This window comes from Cavia porcellus, unplaced genomic scaffold, assembly GCF_034190915.1.
Source record: "Cavia porcellus strain 051 isolate PalLab524CR breed Dunkin Hartley unplaced genomic scaffold, mCavPor4.1 scaffold_2, whole genome shotgun sequence".
NCBI classification, from domain to species: domain Eukaryota; kingdom Metazoa; phylum Chordata; class Mammalia; order Rodentia; family Caviidae; genus Cavia; species Cavia porcellus.
In genome coordinates this window covers 128,001,610-128,022,535 of record NW_026947485.1, presented here as the reverse complement: position 1 = coordinate 128,022,535, position 20,926 = coordinate 128,001,610, and positions in this window count along the sequence as shown.

Here is a 20,926-nt window from a genome sequence, read left to right as displayed (position 1 = left end):
TCCTTTTTAAAGGTGAAGACTGAAGTTGTGTCCCTAGATCTGGGAATGAACTGAAGGTGCCCCTGTGATGATACCTATTCAACACAGAGCTAATCCATCACATAAACCAGACTAACAAAGACTGATGTAGCTGAAAAAGGTAACACAGTACTCACTGATATAGATACTGTGCATAGGGAATCCAAAATAATATAAATATGCTTTGCTCAAATGAAAAAATATATTTCTACATCACTAAGATACATAGTCAATATGTAAAAATTAAGATAAAGTGAAAGAATATCTCTATTCTTTTGCTTTTTCCCAATAAGTGATTTTAGATAAATGACTTATTGAGTTATAAAATAATAAATTTGTATAGTTTTAAACAACATCACAACAAAAACTTAACTGTCTGATGGTGCAGGTGGGTTGGTTTTTTAGTAAGCTCTACTTTTACATTTTACTTATCTTCTTCCACTTTTTCTTTTAACAAGTCTAACATCAGGTCAGGTGACAAAGGAGCAATGTTTTCAGAGTCTCCCTATAGTAATACAAAGCAGCGCAAAGAAAGGTGTGGGACTAAGTCAATAATGTGACATTGGCACAGGAATCAAAGAACAGCAATAAAATCATCATTTCCCAATTGTTCAGAAACCATTTGGACTGAGATTTGAAAAGTGATGACTATAGGTACCTTAGCTACTTTCTCATTGCTAGGACAAAATATTCAACACTCGTAAGACAGAGGAGACCTTCACTTTACAGTTTGTAAAGTTGTCTGGTTTCACGGCAGTGAAGAATAGGACAGGAGCATGACAGCAGAGAAAAGGGTTCATGACACAGCAGGCATCAAGCAGTGAGCCTTCTTTCCTGTCTCCCTTTTTACTCCTTCCAAGCTACAATCTTACTGTTTGGAGCCACCCACATTTGATATGGGTCTCTCCTCTTCACAATTCATCATCCACATTCAGAACTATGCTAAACCAAATAATGGACTAATCCAATCTCGTACAGCCATATCCACCCACCTCCCAAGAGCCCCACTTATAAGGACAGGGGCTTTGGAGGAGCATGCAAATACAAGCTGTAAAAATAGATCTAGGTAAATGGTATCAGAGGGCTATATAAAATGTATAGAGTAACCTAGAGAAGGGCTCTTAATCCATAGTAAGGAAGTGAGGGAATGGTTATAGAAGGGGAAGTCCACACTTAGGCTATAGTTCAAAGAATGAGAATTAGGTAGATGGGTCAGAGTTGAAGAAGGAAAGTTTTCCATCTAGAGGAAATAGCAATGGTAGAGTTAACAGTGAGTTAAAACATTATTCACAGGATGAATTTCAAGTTCACGATGAATTACTCACACGGTAAATTGCAAAATGCAGCAAAAAGTAGTACTGATGGGAATCATGGGCTAGGTCTCTAATCTGTCTTTTTTAACTTGTATTTTTATTAGTTGGTGTAGGAAAAAGTCTGGGATGATGAGGCAGGAGACTTGCTAGTTGTATTCTAGTCTGGGACATTAGGCCTTGTCTCAAAATAAAACAAAGAGAAAGAAGAAAATGGATGGGGATGTAGCTCCATATGAAAATCCTGGGTTCAATCCCAACTACTATAAAAGACAAAAACAAAAGTGTTGGTGGAAAGGAGTCGTAATCATTAACACAGTCCTGAAATTTCATTGCCAGGGTGAACTCAATATAAATTCTACAAGAGTTAGTCTCTCTCCTCACTGATGAATCCTAGATGCAAACAGTACTTGGCACATGGGACAGACTCAAAAGCTGTGTGCTGGGGGAATGAATGACGAAGGTTTACTGTAATTAATCATGCTGAGCTCAGTGACTTTGTTCAGTTGTGGAAGTTTGGGAGCTATTGAATACAAACCTCCATCCTGAGAGTGTTCTGTGACAAAAAGAAAAAGATGCTGGGAAATGCCAGCGTCTGGGCAGCACTGGAAGCCTTGAGTCTGGATAAAGTCAGCTAAGGGAGCTGGGCGTGGTGGTGGTTGCCTGTAATCCCGCATTCTGGAGGGTGAGGGGATCACAAGCTGGGGCTGAGCCTGGGTAACTCAGTGAGATTTTGCCTGAAAATATGAAGCAAAGAATGACAGGCTGTGGATGGAGGTCAGTGCAAAAGCCCTGTGTTCAGTTCCCATATTGGTTGGAGTAGAGGAGGAAAGTGTAAATGGAATAATAAGGATAACAGAGAAAGAGGGTGATAGCAGAAATGTGAATATTTAAGACAGGAATGGAGTAAAAGCAAGAAATAAGAGTTTGCATGAGAACTTGAGAGATAATGGGAAGAAAAAACAAGGAGGGAGAAAATCCAGAAATAAGCAGTGATGAATAGTTTCAAAGGAAACACAAGTCATCTCATTATATTTTAACTGGATTTTCAAGTCTATATTTGTTTCCGGTAAGCCTGACCAATGGCGATCACTACCCATTTTAGTCTCACTTTAAATATGTTCTCTGATTCACCTCCAGTCATCTACTCTGAAATCCACTTCAAAACAATAAACGAGGCCCTGTCCTCTAGGTGGGATTGATTTCAACTTTGAATCCAATTGTGTTCCATTAGGATTTTCACATTAAGATTTTGTATATCTGTGTATTTTTCTTTTGATCATTAAGACCTCTCGAACAGACGTTACATTTTCTGAGGGCGAAACTCTGTCTCATTCTTTGTATCTCCATAGATGCTTTATGTAAAGCAAAATAAAAGGTTAAAAAACATATCTGTACACTGAAATAGATTTTTTCTGATAATTGTATTTACATTAGATTTTAAAATTTAGGTATGAATAAGACCATTCTATCCACTTGGTGGATATTTCCAAATTATTTTAAAAATGAAAATCTGGAGTATCAAATCAAACATACAACAGAAAAGACTGTAAAATTGTTTTATCATGCTATATCTTCTCATAAGTAGAAGGAAACCAATACACAGTTATTTCATTACATTGTTTTGGGTTGTTATCAGCCTTGAAAATAGCTTCAGATTGTGTGAGGATGCATCTTCATTTTATCTCATTGTATATACTTTAATTATATGACTTGGAAATGATTTAAAAACCAAGGACAGTGGAAAAGTAAGGACAGGAAGAAGAGTCGTAGAAGACAGAATAAGGATCCTGAATGAAATTGACAGGTCGAAATGATGGGTTAAAGTAAATGAGATGAAATTCAACAAGAGGAATTCCGGAGGATGTGTTATTCCGGGGGAGGCAGCAAGGTGAAAGGGCAGTGGGAGGGTTTTACCTTTCAGGAGAGAAGAGATGTGCACTTGGACTCGGTTAATGGGGTGTGTATGAGTGGCGTGCAGTGCTCCGGATCTACGTACCTTGACAAGTCAATGGATGCAACGGTGAGACAGAAAGAGTCAAATGGGACTTTAAGAATTTGAGCTTGGCTAAACCAGCCAGGTGATGACATTGGCAGAGACAGAGGTCAGAAAGGGGAGCTGGCTTGGGAATTGGGTGAAAGGAAGCACAATTATCTCAAGTTTGGGTTCGCAACTCCCTCCAGTGGAAATAAAGCCATTTCTGTTTTTGAAAATTAGGATATTATTGATTTATTCTATTTTAGGCAAGGTTGTCAGTCCTTCCAGGATTTTTAAAACTATGCAGCATTGCGTATGCACTTTATGCCAGCAACAAAGCAGTTTGCATGCTCGTTTTGCCGGAAGTTATATAGAGTCCACTAGCAGCTGAGGACACTGAAACTGACACCTTAAGAAAGATCACTCAAGATGTTTAAAGATATTTTAAGACATCCAAAGCCATATATGGACATCATTGATGTTCCTCTTAATTCATCATCAAATCTCTATCTTTTGATAACATTTCCACCTAACACGGAGAGTTCCCTAGTCTAGTTTCAGCAAGTTGGGCTTCATGGGTGACTTTGCTTTGCATTTTTGTCCTCTCTCTGGCATTTTCCTCAGGTGCTGAGGCTATCTGTCCCTCTTGACCTCCCCTTTAGGAGAACCTCTGTTATACGGAGCTAGAATTCTGAGTTGGATTTATCTGGGTAACTAAGCTGGTCTTAGCTTTCCCGCCCTTGACAAATGTCTTGAATATAATCTGGCAGGTGTGTCTCTGGAAACTTACTTCTGGACTTTCTGTGATTATTTGAACAATTTCCTAAAAAGTGTATTGCACATTTTCTAGTCAAGAAGATAGGATAGATCTTCCAAACAACAGAAAAATCACAAGATAAGCATAAGACAGAAACGACAAATAGGTACAATTTAACACTTATTTTTAAGTACTGAGGATTAAACCCTGACCCTAAACAAGATATCCAGAGCCTTTTATGTTTTGTTTTGAAATAGGTTTCACTAAAATGCCTAGGAAGTACTTGAGCTTTCGATCCTTCTGCCTCGTCTGCCCAAACTGATGTAATTAGGGATTGTGTCCCAACGTTTGACTGCCTAGCTGGCCTAATGATGTTAGTTGTACTCTTGTCAGGATGAAAAGTCTACACTGGACATTAAAGATAACAAATACCACAGGGATAGTTCTCTTTCAAATTCATCTTCTCAAACATTTGCTATTAATTAGAGAAGCCTATGACACTACATTTATTTGTGAATCTGAAATCATAAAAAATTATCTGTATGATTTCTTAAGATAGTCCTTTATTTATGCATAGGTTTTGCTTTGTTTACATATTCCATCCTTCAATTTTTTTTTTTTTTTTTTTTGGTTGGGGAAGGAAGGGCTGGATGACTGTACTCTATAGACATTAGGCTATGTCAACAATTTTGCCTATAATTTATAAATGGTTTCTTAGAAACCAAAGGTACTTATACTTTTATGAATTTCTATATGGCACAAGGCAGAAAATGTTCCTTCCCAATATCAATCTTCCTTTATTCTCATTTTTACCAGGACACAGTATGAAGACTTCATTTTTTCAGTATCTTGGAGCAAAATATATTTATGTTTATGGTGGATTAAAAACTGGTGGCCAACTTAACACCAGCTGAACTGAATCATTGAGTTGCACAGTGGGAAGCCCACCTGAGGATTACTGCCAACATAAAAGGAGACCTGGAGAGGAAAAGTAGCACTGTGGGTTCTCGAAGTGTTGCTATTGTATGGAGGCATTGGTTCTCCTAGAGGAGCTTGTCTTGATGGCTTCCCTGGTATGAATGCTGCTGTTACTCCAGAGGAGCCTGGGGCCTTGCGTTTGAGAGTGGCTTCGGTTCACTCTGGGAGAGCTCTGGTCCTTACTTGGAGCATCGCTTCCTGGCTCCGGAGGGGAAGATGGTGTATAGTTCAGTCTCCAGGAGAAACTTGTCATACTGACTTCCTGATACAAACTTGTGGCTGTTTTCATTGCTGGAGGAGCTCAGGACCTCATTGTTGCTGAGAAAAGCTGTGGTACTTTTGCGGGGAGCCCTCATCCTTATTTTTAGCATTGCTCCTTTGGTCCAGTGCAGAACCCTCAGCCTGCTGGCACAGATCCTTCATCCCGGTGGCACAGACTTTCTGGTTTCCAGTGCTGACCTTTGGGGCTTCCTAGTACAGTGAAACAGTCTTGCAGAGTCAATCTTGTGGGCTCTGGGCCTCCAGCTGGACTCATGGGGGGCACTTTCGTGGGCTCTAGGTTTTCAGTTGAACTCATGCAGGCTATTATTGTGGGATCTAGGCCCATGGCTAAATTTTCTAGATCTTTAACCTATGGACAGATATCCTTCACTTTCTTAGTGTTTAACTCCTTGAGTGGCCATGATAAATAATATTATAAATCATGTGTCCTGTATATAATTTAACCCCTGACTATAACAATGTACTTATGTGATAACCAGGTAGTGTAAGTAGAGATTGTGTTTATACAGAAATCATTCTTAAAGGGAGGTGCTAGAAACTGCTTTTCTACTGAGGTAAAAATGTTTGGCCTTCTGGCCACCATCTTGGACTAGGGTCTCATAGGGAGTAGCAAAGAAAATGACAAAGACCAATAACTAGGAAGAAATGCAGCATTCAATATAGAACAGAAATTATTCTTCACCCTTGTACATGCTTCACAACTATCATGAAAGAGGAAATCATGAAGGAAGGCTCTCAGTCTCCTCATCTCTAATAGGACATAAGGGCAGGGTTGGGGAGCCATGTTGACTAGGATGATATTTTAAATGTTGCATGTACAGTCTGTGTCTTACTTAGCAAATAGTGAGCTCAGAATAGTGTTTGGCCATGCAGAGCTCATTAAATATTAGCAACTATTATTTTTGAGTAGTTACTTTAAATTACTATCCATGCTTCCAATTAACATTTTCCATTAAAGTAATTTATAGTTACTGATGATAACTCTATTTACACATGTAGATATAGAGACATAAAGAGATGAAGTTACTTACCAAAGATTAAATAGGAAATGGTGAAGTTTCACTCTAAATCCATGCTAGTAACCTGCTCAGCTCTGTTCTGTCCTGTATTGAAGGCAGAACAGAACCTGAGACCAGCAGTAGTTTGGGATATTGCTCCCCACCTCTGCAAGATTGACCTCTGAACTTTTTCAGCAAAAATCCAAACCTATGCACTAAGCGAGATAATTTGAGTTTCCTGTCACAGGCAGCTCAACTTAATTCTAACTATATAATGTCTTAATTTCTCCCAAGGTTGCTGTCACTTCTAGGTCATTAAATGCATGTTCCTTACAGATCAAAGTGAAGTTCAAAGTAACAGTCCTCCTCGCCCTTTTCATCTCTGTGAGATAAGATCATTAGTAACATTGGTGAGGAAGCTCACAAGAAGCTTGAGCATTGGCAGTGTTGGAATTCCCAGAGGGTGCTGGTGGATGGAGACCTATAGCTGCACCGTTCCCCAGAATTCCTCTGTCACTTGCATCAGGAAACCATCATGCACACTGTCACTTGCCCAGCATTCAGATATTCAGCAGGACACTGCTTCTAGCACAACATCAGAGATTTGCTTTTTACTTCAACAAATTAAATGCATCTCTAGATTCATTATTATGAATGTGACAGAAATATATACTTGGCTGGTTTATTTCTAAGAATTCCTGTTGCTTAATTCATGAAAAATTACATGAAAAATCATGTAATAATGTATTTAGTATCAGTACTTTTTTTAAAATTCTACTGGGATAATCTAACAAAAATATGATCTGAGTTTTGCTTTTAAATGTCAGATGTCAGGACCTAATAAAATAATTTAGTATAAATAGGATAGGTAAAATATTGGACAAAATAATAATAAAATTTAAATTTAAATTCACAAATAATTGTAAACAGTAAAATTTAATTTATTAATTTCTATTTCTTCTTTTTGGTAGTACTATTAGATAATGATGTTTAGCTACACAATAGAAATTTATTTCAGTTCATATAATTTTAGACAATTTCAATGAGCTGTATAAATATACAAATTTACATTAAACATTTTAGTAATAATCTTTTTAATTTACTTTAATTTTACAAGTTCTCTCAGATGAGGAAACCTGAGAAATTTCTAGTCAGTAGCAGAGCATTAGGAAAAAGGGAAAGAATTATGTTGTTTAAATTTTAGATGAGAATTACCAAATAGAAAACCTGTGAGAACTAGCCAGTTTTTATTACTCTCTCCTAAGAAGTCAAGCACAAGGATGATTTGATTTAAACTAGAATCTTCTCAGATAGACTCCGAGGTATAACACTGACATACTAAAGTAAATACCACAAAACATCCTTTGCCTTTGAAACATAACCGCTGTCATAATGACCATTTGCTGACTATAGGTTTTGAGCATCCAGTGACCTATGACATTTTTGACAAATTATGTACCATAGCGCTCACGACACCTTGTTAAAATGAAGCCAGAAGCCCGCAAGTTCTCAACCCCTCTTGTCTCTAAATGCATGGGTTAAACAGCAACAAGAGGCAGTGAGGACAGAAAACAGACACGGTAGTGGCTAAAAGGAAATGAAATCCTAATCCTCTGCACTTTGACTTTTGCAGCTAGCTGCACTATATTGTGCTTTCAACCATTAAACTACCTTAACCTTTGGAAGAGCCAAACCAGTACAAATTGACTAAAAATTTGCACATCACCGCACAAGATTTGATTGATTTTTATTTGAAAATTGCAAGGAGGACAGAAGCTTACTGTAATATTTTTAAACAACGAAATACATTTCTCAGTCACCTCTGGTGCATGGAGAAATTGCTGTCATCTGAAAGTAATGTGGAGAACACTTTTCAAAGTCACAAAGTTAGTCTAGCTACAAAAGTAGTAGCATTAGGTCAATTTAGGCAGAGCAGACTAACATTTTAAAAATATATTTAAAGGTAATTTTTTACACCACAACTTCAAAGATATATACTAGTTTTACCCATGTAATACAAAACAAGGTTGGTTAGTATGTAGTTTAAAAACATTTCTATTTTGAGCTATAACCATTTATTGCTATTTGACAGAAAAGTTATGAGAAAAATATTTGTAAAACAAACATATGCAATGCAGTTTGTCCAGGATAAAAATAATGCAGTGTATTTTAAATTTATTTTAAAACTCTTGACACAAGAAATATTCTGTCAACCAGACTTCTAAGATAAGTTAATATAATGGTCAATAAGCTTACAACACATATTGCATTTTACAAAAGAAATGCTTTGCAGTTGCACAAGATGGGACAGAAAAAGAAAGCTGGCATGTTATGAAATAGGAAAACACGCTTTAAGCAAGCCAACCAACATGTCTGTGCCATTTTTAAGTGAAAATTACAGTACCATAAAACAATGAATGTAAAAAAAAAAAAAAAAACTGTTTCAATCAGAGAATTGTATTTATAGAATGAAGACATTTTTCATTGTACAAAGGGAAGAAATAGTTTTTTAAAACCATGATTGGCTGGGGATTTAGCTCAGTGGTACAAGCGCCTTCCTGGCAAGCCCAAAGTCATGAGTTGGTTCCCGAGTTAAAAAAAAAAAAAAAAAAAAAAAAAAAAAAAAGAAAGAAAAGAAAAGAGCCACAGTTGCTCTGTACTAGTGACAAATTGAGGATTATTTAGAAAAAGCAGGGTTTCTAAGCACCTATTTTCTTACTTGCCTATTATATTACTAAGGTAAACCAGAACATGTTATGGTTGTACTATAAAGTGCCCCCCCCAAACCTCATGTGTTCAGGATTTGATCCTCAGGGCAGTAATGGTCAGCTTTTCTCTACCATGGACTTCTGCCATGATATTTGGTCCTACTGAATAGAACCAGCTGAACAGGGACTAAAACCTCTGAAACAAGAAGTCAAATCAAATCTTTACTCCTGTAAATTGTTTATTTAAGTATTTTGGTCACAGTGTGGAACTGTCACATACTTTGTGAAGCTATTGGTATAAAAAAGAATGAGCAAATAAACCATAGAATATTAAAATATTTACCTTCATGAAGAAGAAATATGCATTTTACTGCAGGTTTCTCTGAAAACTTGTCTGTTTTTTTAAGAACTGAGAAAACTTTCAGAATTTTTCTTTGTTGGAGACATTACTTTATAGTTTTGGAAAGTGTTGTAGATCAAATGCAAACATGTCCAGTGAAGAATTTATGCCCAGTGGAAAATCATCTAGTAATTAAATTTATTACTTTTTATGTGGGGGTATGAGGTACTCTTCTATGGTTTGACTTTTCAAGTTGAGTTAAGTCATAAATAAATGGAGTATTAGAAACTCCATAATCATGACTTTTGTGCATAATTTCAAACGTGTCATGTAATGATTTTTATCATCTCAAGTTGACATATAACTGAGAGATCAAAGGTGGTAATCATTCATATCGACTTCCTCATCTCTGAAATTCTCTCCATCAACCATGACTGAATGAGGACTTCATGATCAAAACTGAGAAGCCCTGTTGTAGCTCCCAAATCCTATATAGAATTAAAACAAGTCTACAAATGAGAAGTGACTTTGACTACTGGTTTGAAATGTCTCCCTGTATCAACATCTTCATACATGAAATCTCTTTCTGTGGGGCTCTCACTTGGTTGTGGTCATACTGATTCTTCCCGAGAAAAATATACTATTTTGTTGCCACATATTTTTTCTTACAGTTTTCAAATACAATCCTTTTGAAATTGTGTGCTTCCTGGTGGCAGAAACTTTTTATCTCATTTTTATGTCCAGCTCCTAACAGAATTTGACAATAGCAAACAACCAATAAAGGTTATTTTAAGTCATTACTTTCTTTAGAATCATCATGAGTTATTATACAGTCTCATACTGGAAGAAATAGAACATGGCTAATTTTTTTACTGTTCACTGTAAGGTTTTATCTACTATATGATTTTGCTTGTGATGCTCTCCTTTATAATTTATGCATTAAGAGCTTCATATTTACTACTCAAAGAGAATAAATGAAAATTCCAGCTGAAAAAAAATGATATATCTATGTTGAAATCATATTGTACGTTGCCTTATGGTTCACTTTGTCTTTGAATACATGTGAACATCAAAACTGTTTTTACTGGAGGGTGAAGATGGGGTTTTTTCTTACTAACACATCTGCCTAATAGATAAGAGTGTCCCTGTTATCTCATGTGTGGCCACTGTTGATTCTCATTTTTGTAGCAAATTTGAACCTACAATGGATACCCAAGACTTTCTAGCACCGCTCAGCATGCATTGGCTCAGGATAAGGGAGAAGAAACAATGGTACTGTGGACCTAGCTGAGATGGCGGGGACTATTTTAAAATATGAGTGCAGTGCTGGTAGATTCAAGTAGAAGGTGGTCTCTCTGTTAACCAGACATGTCGGTGTGAATTGGTCAAGGATAAGTACATGTTGGCATTGTTAAATGTACCAATATATTAATGTTAAAGCTCTTTAATCCCCCAAAACATAAGTATGTACTCATAAGAAACCCTCCCTTGATCTCTAATCATGTCCTCTCCCCTCTTCTCAAAGATCACTGCGAGATTTCTCTCCCCTGCATCTCCAGTTTATTGTCACTCTCCCCACACTGTCTGATACGCTCCCCTGAGTCTCTCCCTGAGCCACCTTAAATCTCACTTCTACTTTTAATGACCGTATTTCTGAGTTCTGCTGTGATATATCATAGGTGCATCTCATTTTTTCTTCTTTTATTTAGTCTTTTTACCCTTAAATCCTTTCCATTAGCTTTCTTTTTGAACTGTTTTCAGCAAAGGCACCATAATGTTGTTCATGGGCCAAACCAATCTCACAGTCTTATGGCAGAAGGGTCTGAGATGTGGGCATCAATACTCCTGAGTCTTGGAGTCTAGTGACTGAAAAACTCGTTAACCCTTTTTGACCAGACATCCACTTTGAAAAAAAAAAAAAAATAAACTTCTAGCAATAAAGCAGAAAAGTCTGGGAACTTGTTAGCATGGGCTGAAAGTGTCCCTGGCTCAGCCTAAGGATGGTCAAAGGTAAGGGGAGCATGGTACACAGGACGAAGTTTCTGCTTTGACCTTTTCTATTTACTGCATTTCATGCTTTTCATTGACCCCCTTCATTATCCTACCATTTAAACTAGTGTATTCCAGGAGTTAATCTTCAGAACTTTCTCTTTCCTAACTATATTTACTAATGGGACCTCACAGCATTCAGTGACTTTACAAATCATGTTCATGATGTTAAAATTCATTTTTGTATTCATCCTTCTTTTTCTTTGAATTTTAAATCCCATGTATCAGGTACCAATTTAACATCTCTACTTGTTAGCTTAAGATCGAAATTTTGACATGAATTATCCTACAACATAGAATTGTCCCCCAAGGGAGCTACCTGCTTCAGAGAAACAAATCAGGTGTCTATGTAGAGACTTGTATGTGATTGTTCAAGGCCAAATTATTTATACAGCCTCAAACTAGAAACATTCAACTGGACATATCTGCATACAAGGGAATACTCTTCCACACCAAACAGGATGGAGGTATTGATACATGCTGTAACACTGATGAGCCTCAAAACATTTTTGCTAAACATCCAGAAAAAGTAAATCTGTAGCAATAGGAAGTTCAGAGGTTTAAGGTAAAAATAAACTCATTAGAAATGGACACACAATAAATTTGGAGGCGGGGGGAGTAAATCTGATGGCAATTGTCTGAAAAATGCTTTTCTGATTTCATTTCAAATGTCAGATATTCAAAGGGGCCTCTCTTGATCAACCGATCCAGAATCACTCCTGCCATCCCCCACTCTCAGGCCTCTGGTTAAGCTTTATTTGTTATTTTAGTATTTATGGCAAAGTACATGAAATAAATCTAACTTATTTCAGTAGTGAAGTAAATGCAGAAAAATTTCCCCCACATCCACTTTTGTATGTGAAAGACTAGAATATTGTGTAATAGATGATAAATAATAAACTCTGACATCCATCTACCCATCCATCCACCCAGTAACGCATCTGTATCCATTCATTTATGCATTCCTCCATTGAACATTTTTCCCTTATCTAGGTTCTAGGCCTCAAATCACATGTAATTCCACAGCTCTAAGTGGTATATTTTGGGGAGGCAAGTGGAAAAAGAAAAGTAGGGGTATCATGAAGCTAACAGCGACAAATTGTCACACAGAAATAGATGTGTGCCTTTGGACTAATAATAGCAGAATCAGATGGATGGGGACATGTCGGCTGCACTTGTGGTGTTTGTCTGAGTGACAAGCCCACCCACCAAACTGGGGTTCAAGGGAGAGGTCAAGGGAAGAGACAGGATTTGGGAGTCATCTCCCTAGGGGTGATAGTTAAAATTGACATATCCTGAATTCTTGTCAGCAGCTGCTCCTCCACACGTAGGAACTCTCCATTAACATTTAAAGTGACTGTCAAGTCCATAATTTTGTCCTCTTCCTCCATCAATTACTCTCTTCCTTCTAAAATGCCAAAGTCCTCACTATCCAATGGCACATTTGCCATTGTTGATACAGTTATGCTGTATTTATCATTTAAAAAATGTTTTTACTTTTACTCTCCAGGATTATTACATGTTATTTCTCTTTTCTCTTACTCCTTTATTTTTAAACATATTACGTACTTTAGCCTTTGTATTGGAAATAAATTCTCCATGATTGCCAGTGACAAATTACATTTTTCCAATCTTTATTTTCCTTTTCAGTAGAATCTGAGGCCAGTGACCAAATAATTTCACCTTTATATTTTTCTTGCTTTGTTTATCCAACATTACATAGCAAAGCCTGATATTTTTTCCTACTACCTTTATACTATCTCGCTTCTTCTACAAATAACTGGGTATTTTTCTCCATGGTTTCACCCTCAAGTGTGAATCAATCTCAAGCATATTACATCTTTTTTACAGTTGTCTCTGGAGTCTTTTTTTCTTTAGAAACTTCATACAACCAGATGACTTTGAATTTCAATACCTCATGACTTTGTTTTCTTTACCTAAGTACAAGAATTTTCTTTGCTTTGCTCTTCTAACCTATCACTTCTTACTGTGTTCATTTGAATGCACTCAAGCAACATAAATTTCAACCTGTTTAAGACATAACTTTTAGCACATTTCTCAACCAAATTTTTATGTCACTTCGTACAATAAGCTCTACAATATCTTTCCAAAATGGTTTTTTTATGTGTGCTAGAAACTGGGTAAATAGTGTTTTAAATTCAAAGAAACAACAACAAAAACTTAATTTGTTTATATAGATTATGGGGCATACATTAACATATGCAAAAATATTTTTCTTTTTAATTAACCTGTTCTTGCTACTTTGTAACTTAAAGTATCAGTGGTACTGTCAGAAAGCTGAATGGTAATATACCCACATGTGCACATGCTCACACAATTTTCTTTCACACTTAGAGCTTTTGTTGGTGGCCAGCCATCAAATTAAACTCTAAATTATGTCCTCTGTTTTCTCCTTGTCCAACTGCAAAGACAGTGATTGAGTGGCCAGCTGTGTTGGGAGAACTGAGACTGTGATTTCTGGTCAGAATCAACCTTCCTTGCTTAATCCCACTTTCTTCATTACTAATGTGAAAATAATAATTGCATTTCATAAGTTTATTACTAGAGAAGAAACCTTAGGAATTTGTGGAGGGTAAAAATAAATTGAAGAAAAAGTTTCCAAAATTTTTTAAAAGATCAAATTAAACAAAACATGTAAAAGAATGAAGGGAAAGTGAAAAAAGCAATTCAAAGAAGACAAGAAGAGTGGGGAAAATGTATAAATCCACAGCAATAAAGGTGTGTTAGTCTCCTTGCAGAGCCGTGATATTATTAAAGTGGTAGTTTTAATTATAATAAAATAATGTTACATTGACAGGAAAACTCAATGGCCAAATATTCAAAATACATTAGTGCTATAGACAATCAATATCACTCATGTCAGATCACATAAAAGGGTTTCAAATAGTTGGCACTATGCGATAGAATTCTGTGACTCCCCAGATCCTTATGGAAAGACTGATATTTACACATGACTACCTAAGTGTACATTCGGGTTAGAGAGCTTCAAGAACAGCAGCTAATGATTCATAGCGGAGGTGGTAGAGTTTGGGTATTCAAAGGTACTCATGACCATATATATCATCTACTGTTGGAACATGATTATATGCTGGAAATATATCCTACATGATTTATATTTTGTTAATGCTACACAGACTTATGAAATGCAATTATTATTTTCATATTAGTACTGAAGAAAATGGGAGTAAGTAATATTAAACAACTTCTAGATCATATAGAGGGCAGTGAAACGATGGTCATTATTCTCAGAGATACTCCTTTTTCTACCACCATGCATGTGATACAAAAGAGAAATATATATGTAAATAGAAATGAGATGCAATTGTCGTATATTGTCTTCCCATTTTCAAATATAGGTAATGATTATCAATATCCACTATAATCAATAAAATTGGGAAAAATTTTAAGTCAAGAAATTCATAGTTATTGATATATTAAAATAATAACATGGTTAGCTTTTTATTTTTTAACTTATTTTAAAGAGAAAAAAATGGAAAAATCAAGAAACAAATAAGTAAAAACAATGACAAAAGCAAAATGACAACAACAACAAAAACCATGGTGATAGAGGATTTATGCAACTAGAAACTATACCCTTTAGTGAAATAAATCAGACTCGCATGTGTAAACATCATATTGTCTCCTTACAGTAACAAGCTGAAAGAGTAAATAAGACCCAAAATATACAATAGATATAGTAAAAGGGAAAGACAAAGGGAATATATTGTTTGAACAATCTTGCATTCCTGTACCTCATAGCCTAAGTATTTGCTTTGACCATATGTTTGCCTTTAACTGTCAAATTTCTTAGTAAAGTAATCTGACACATCAGTGTCTAACAGTGACAATAAAGAAGCACAAAATGTGATGGAAAAGACTGACACACTGGCCCCTGCAGGAACGCAAAGCTCAGTGCTGAGAGAGTTCCCTGGCGGCCAGCACTGAGTGTGAGTGTGCTGGTCAGGAGTCAAGGAAGGCAGAGCTCTTCAGCTGAAGGAAGAGGCACCACAATAAGGATGAAAATGAGAGTCTAACAAAAAGAGTCTTCAAGTACCTCACATCTGATGTGTTGCATGAGGACACTAAGCCAAAATTCAAGTTTTGTAACTGCCACACTCTATTGCGTTGACCATGCATATGTCTTCACAATATAAGCTCTTAGAAATCAAAATCTCTATTACAGTTTAACGTTCAATTATAGCACTAAGCAGCATTAAATTACGCAACTTCTGTTTCTCGTAGTGATGCGTTCTATAATTACTGGTGTTTTAGAGTTGGAGGGGCCCCTTCCTCACATTCTCATCAGCGATGTGCAATACATCTCAAAGGAGATCGTTCTGACTCAAGGTTACAATCATGATGAGCAGATTCCTAGGAGGAATTCACATGCTAAAGGGTCCAGGCAGAAGGAAGCTGCTCGTGTCATGGCAACCAGGAAGCCAAGAGAAAAGGGAAGCGGGGTTACACCCTTCCAGGTTACTCCCTCAGAGACCCCTCTGCAGCCAGGCCCCAGCTCCCAACAGCAAGGCCCTCATGGCTCCCAACTGCCTTTTGCAGCCCACTCTTTTGAGTACTTGAGGGTTTGGGGCCACATTCCAGATCCAAACCCCAACAGGTAGCAAGGTTCATCGGAGACCCAGGGGAAAGGGGGGTGTGACTTTATTGTCTTCCACGGAGCCTTAGCATCACTTCTGCTAAAAATACTATCGTGATCAGAATATGTTCAGCCTTTAATTGCATGACTAATATTCCACAAGTGTATGCTCGCCTTCTTCATATGCTGCCTTTCCTTATGGAGATGATGTGATTTTGAGAAAAAGTTAAAACAGCTTGTCTTTATAAAAATATATATAAAAACCTCAGGCTGTTTTTTAATGATCTTTAAAATTCTGGAAGACGCTGAGTTTTTGAAATTTTCTGTGGTGGAAAGGAATGTTTTTAACTAAGTCACAGGTCTGAGATGTAAAGATTATGTTCAGCCTCAAAGTTTTCACTCTAGTAAACGGAGCGCCGTCAAGCAAAAGCTTCGAACCGACTGTTTCTAGCTGGATTCTCAGTTTTTGTTTTGTTTCTTAATAAGGCATAGTTTCCCATGCAGTAACATATGGTTTCAATATTTGAGCATTCTCAGCTATTTTCCCCATATGTTTGTTGTAATCAACCAACCACACATGGCTAAATCCTGCCCTCAGACAAGCACAGAGGCTGCTCACTGAGGTTGAAGCAAAGGAGTGCATTTTGTGCAACAACCCTGACCCCAGAACCGGCTTCCAAGTCACCAGGTGCACCGTAAGGAATGTTACAAAAGAGTGGCTGAGTGTAGTTGTTTCTTGAATCTGAGAATGTTCAAGATTTGCTGTTTGACAAAGTAATTGTGGAGAGAATTTGCTATTTGACAAAGGAATTGTGGGTAACGTTGTGTGCAGAGGTGTGCACATGGGGGATAGGGGGATGGAGAACATCACACGCCATTGGGCTGTGGCATGGTAGACTTCACTGATCGTTTGTGATTTCATTCATTCCACGATGCTGGCCTACCTTCTAGACATTGCCTACATTTTCTGCGCTCTATTTTCTTTCTTAGAGGCGTGATGCCAATGATAATCCTGCACTGTAGTAAATAAACCAGGATACAAATAAGTGCGACAAGAATAATAAAATGGATAGAAAGGATGATAATGCAATTGAAAGTCATGTGGGAATTTTTGCTAGGGTATTTGGGCCAAGTCCTTTCTCTGAAGAGCGGGTCTTTGACCTGTGGCTACAAAAACGAGGAGGAACCAAGCACGTGGAATCTGCAGTGAAAGGAAGGACATGTGAACAAAAGGGCCTTGGGACTGAATGAATCCAGGATTTAGAAACAGGTGGGCTCAGTAGCACAGGCAGGGACCAGATCATTCTGGATTACAGAGACCATGTTAAGTTTTGTGGTTATTGCTCTAAGAATTCTGAAGTGTTTTGAGTTGAAGACTGAAACAAACTGATTTATTTTCAGGTTTTGTTTTCAGTTAAAAACACAGGGTATCACTAAGCTATTCCATTGTGCCAGCTGGTTTTGAACTTTCGATCTTCCTGCTTCAGCTTCCCAGTGGAATTACAGGCCCGTGCCACACACCCAGCCTATTTGCATATTTTATTTAAAAATCACCTTGTGGTTGCCTTGGCAAAAAAAAAAAAAATTAGTACAACGAGGACAGTAGCTAGGATAATAGTGAAAAATTCTATTCTTCTTTGGGAAAGAAAATTGCCAGCTACTGAATAATATGGCCTTCATACATCTCTTCCAGTGAGGTTTCAGGGGATATTTAGGATATGAAGTTAACATTAACATTTTTACATCTATGATAATTTTTAGACAAGTAGTGTGATAGTAGTATTATGTTTACACAAAGGTATTTTGAAAATAGAAAAAGATGAATATATTTCAAAAGTATTAAACGACTGTCAAAAGTTAAAGTTTTGCAGATTCATGTTCAGTAAGTTTATATATAACCTTATACAGCTTTAATTTGGATCAACTTTTATTTACCTTAAAAGTGGTATTATGCCATGCATATGTCAATATCAGTGTTTGGAGGAATTTTAACTTTCAGAATAGAGAAAACAATTTTTTTTTGGACATAACATTATCCAACATTTAATCTTCTCACTTTGGTCCACTAAAGTGACAATAAAAACGCAATCCCAGGGAGGACATCAAATGAATTTTGGAAACATGTCACATTTGTTTCTGGATTTATTTCCTACTCTTTGATGTGCATTTTCAGCGTTAAGTTCCATGACACTTTCAGGTGATTATTATATGTTCAGTGACACAGAGAGATGTGTTGCAAACTAAAATTGCTTTTCAATGGGCTGCAGAATTCTCAAGTTGATACATGTGAAGTGCCTGAAACTTGCCTACATATCTGGAGAGGGCGTGTGCTTTCTAGATTAATGGATAGCCAGAAGGAGACATTTCTTTTTCATTGAGGACTTCAGTTAAATAGAGGCATTTTCCTGTGATAACACAAATTTCAGTGGCTCTGAATGACAATCACGTCGTCCCCTTTATTCTTAACGCAGCGGGCAGGAGGATCCTGCTTTTCTTAGTCACTTGGGAATCTGAGTTGAGGAAGTTCTATAACTTTTTATTAGAGTTCCTTGGATGTAATAAAGCTCACCACTTTTAATTTTAATTCTTATGTAAACATGTTGCAGCACTGTACGATCATCACCATTTCTATAAAATATTCCTCAATCCTATATCCACTAAGGGTGATTTCTAGTTACTGTTTTCCCTACCTCCCTGCTGATCCTAAACATTCGATAGAAAGAGAATCATATAGTAGGTGGCCTTTGTGACTAGCTTCTTCATAGAGTGTATTTTCAAGGTTCCTTCCTCTGTTTTAACTAGATTCGGTACTTATTTTTGTCCAAGTAATATTCCAACGTTATTGAACTCATTTACTATCTCTGGGTATGTGCATTCTTTAGTGTTCTTTTTTACATATATAAGATCATGTTACCACAAGATAGGTAGTATTCATTCTTTCTTTCCAAACTGGGTGAGTTTTATTTCTTTTTCTTACCTAAATGCCCTGGCTCCTGATTAAAAATTCTGTACAGTTATCTTATTCGGTGTGTCATCACTGGACACAACACGTGACACCCACCATTTAAAGCAGGAGAGGTTGACCTAGGTTCCTTTTCTCAGTAAGTGTTTGGTGCAGAGCAAGCAGAGAACCAGAAGGTAGAAATACACAATTTCAAGTCACACACTCACTGCTCAGCCTTTTCCAACCAAGCCTCAGCACCAGGCAGTACACTCATCTCTGAACTCAGCACTGAAGAGTACTGTGTCCCATGACAACCACCCCATCCAGATGTCTTACCTCTGAGTGCATGAGCATTGCGGTGGACACTGTAGATCTCGATAAGAATAGGGTTATCTTGTTGTGATTTTAGAGAGAAAATTTCAATCTTTCTCTATTATACATGATGCTACTTATGAGAATTTCAGAGATGTCCTCTGTCTGGTAGAGAGTGCTGTCTAAGATTCCTAATTTGCTGAGTGTTTGTAACTATGGAATTATGCTAGGTTTTGTGAGACTATTTTTTGTGTTTGAGCTGATTACATGCATCTTCTTTTATTTCATTAACATGATGTATAATATTGGTTTGTTCCACTATGTGACTAAACATTTCTAGGATACACTTGAGTTTGGAATGGTATGTAATTCTTTTTGAATAATCATGAATTCAGGTTTTTAGCATTTTCTGACAACTTTTGTTAATCTACATTTATAGAGTTGTTACTTGGTAGTTTTCTTGTAGAGTTGTTACTTGGTAGTTTTCTTCTGATGTCTTTTATGGCATTTGTATTAAAATAAAGGCCCCATAGAAAGTTAAGAATGTTCCCACCACTTCTTTTTTGAAATTTGGAAATGGATTGTTATCAATTCTTTTAAAAATGCTTCTTCCATTAAAATAGTGAAACCATTTGGCCTGGACTTTTCTTTGACAGGAATTTTATTAACCCAGTCATCTGGTTTATTAGAGTTCCATTCAGATTTTTAAAATTTCTTATTGAATCAATTATGGAAGTTTATGTTTTTTGAAGAATTTGTATAGTTTATCCAAATCACCTGAAAGAAATAAAATTATTTATAGTACTCACTTATAATGTTTGTTTTTGTGAGATAAATAGTAATTTTTCTACTGCCATTTCTGATTTTAGTAGTCTTGTGTCTTTGTTCTTCGTTACTCTGCTTATAAGTTTTTCTAATTTTATTATCTTTTTAAGGCTCAAATTGTTTCATTGATTTCTCTATTTTCCAATTTCTATTTCAGTTATTTCCATTTTAGTATACATTGTTTGTTTTCTATTTTGCTTTGAATCTTTTCTTGTTCCATATTTTATTAAGAAGCATGGGTAGATCATTAATTTGCAATCTCTCTCCTTAATGAAAGTGGGCTTATAGACTTTTAAGCTGTATGTTTCCCCTTAATTACATTTTTCAACATCTCATAAGCTTTTGTGGCCTATTCCCTTTTCACACAGTTCAAGGCTCTTCAGATTTTTCTTGTGCTTTCTGTTTTGCTCCATTGGTTATTTAAGTTTGTTAAGTATCCCCATTTACTTCAGTTAGGGATTTCTATTTTCATTACTATAAGAAAATGTGTAGCTATATTTTCAAACATTTTAAATATACTGGAATTTGTTTCATGGCCCAATATACAGTGTTTCTTGAGAAATGTCCCATATGATTTTGGAAATAATATATACGTTTTCTTGTTGTATGGAATGTGCTTTGTATACCTATTTGATCTATTATCAAGTTTGAGAGGTTCTCAGCCATTGTTTTATCAAAAAGTTCACACATCCCTTTTTTCTGCTCTCTGAAACTCATATTATGTAAATGTTGTCCTGCTTGCTCACATGCTATTTCTTAGATTAATTTCATATTTTTAAAAATTAAATTATTTCTATAGCTCAGATTGGATA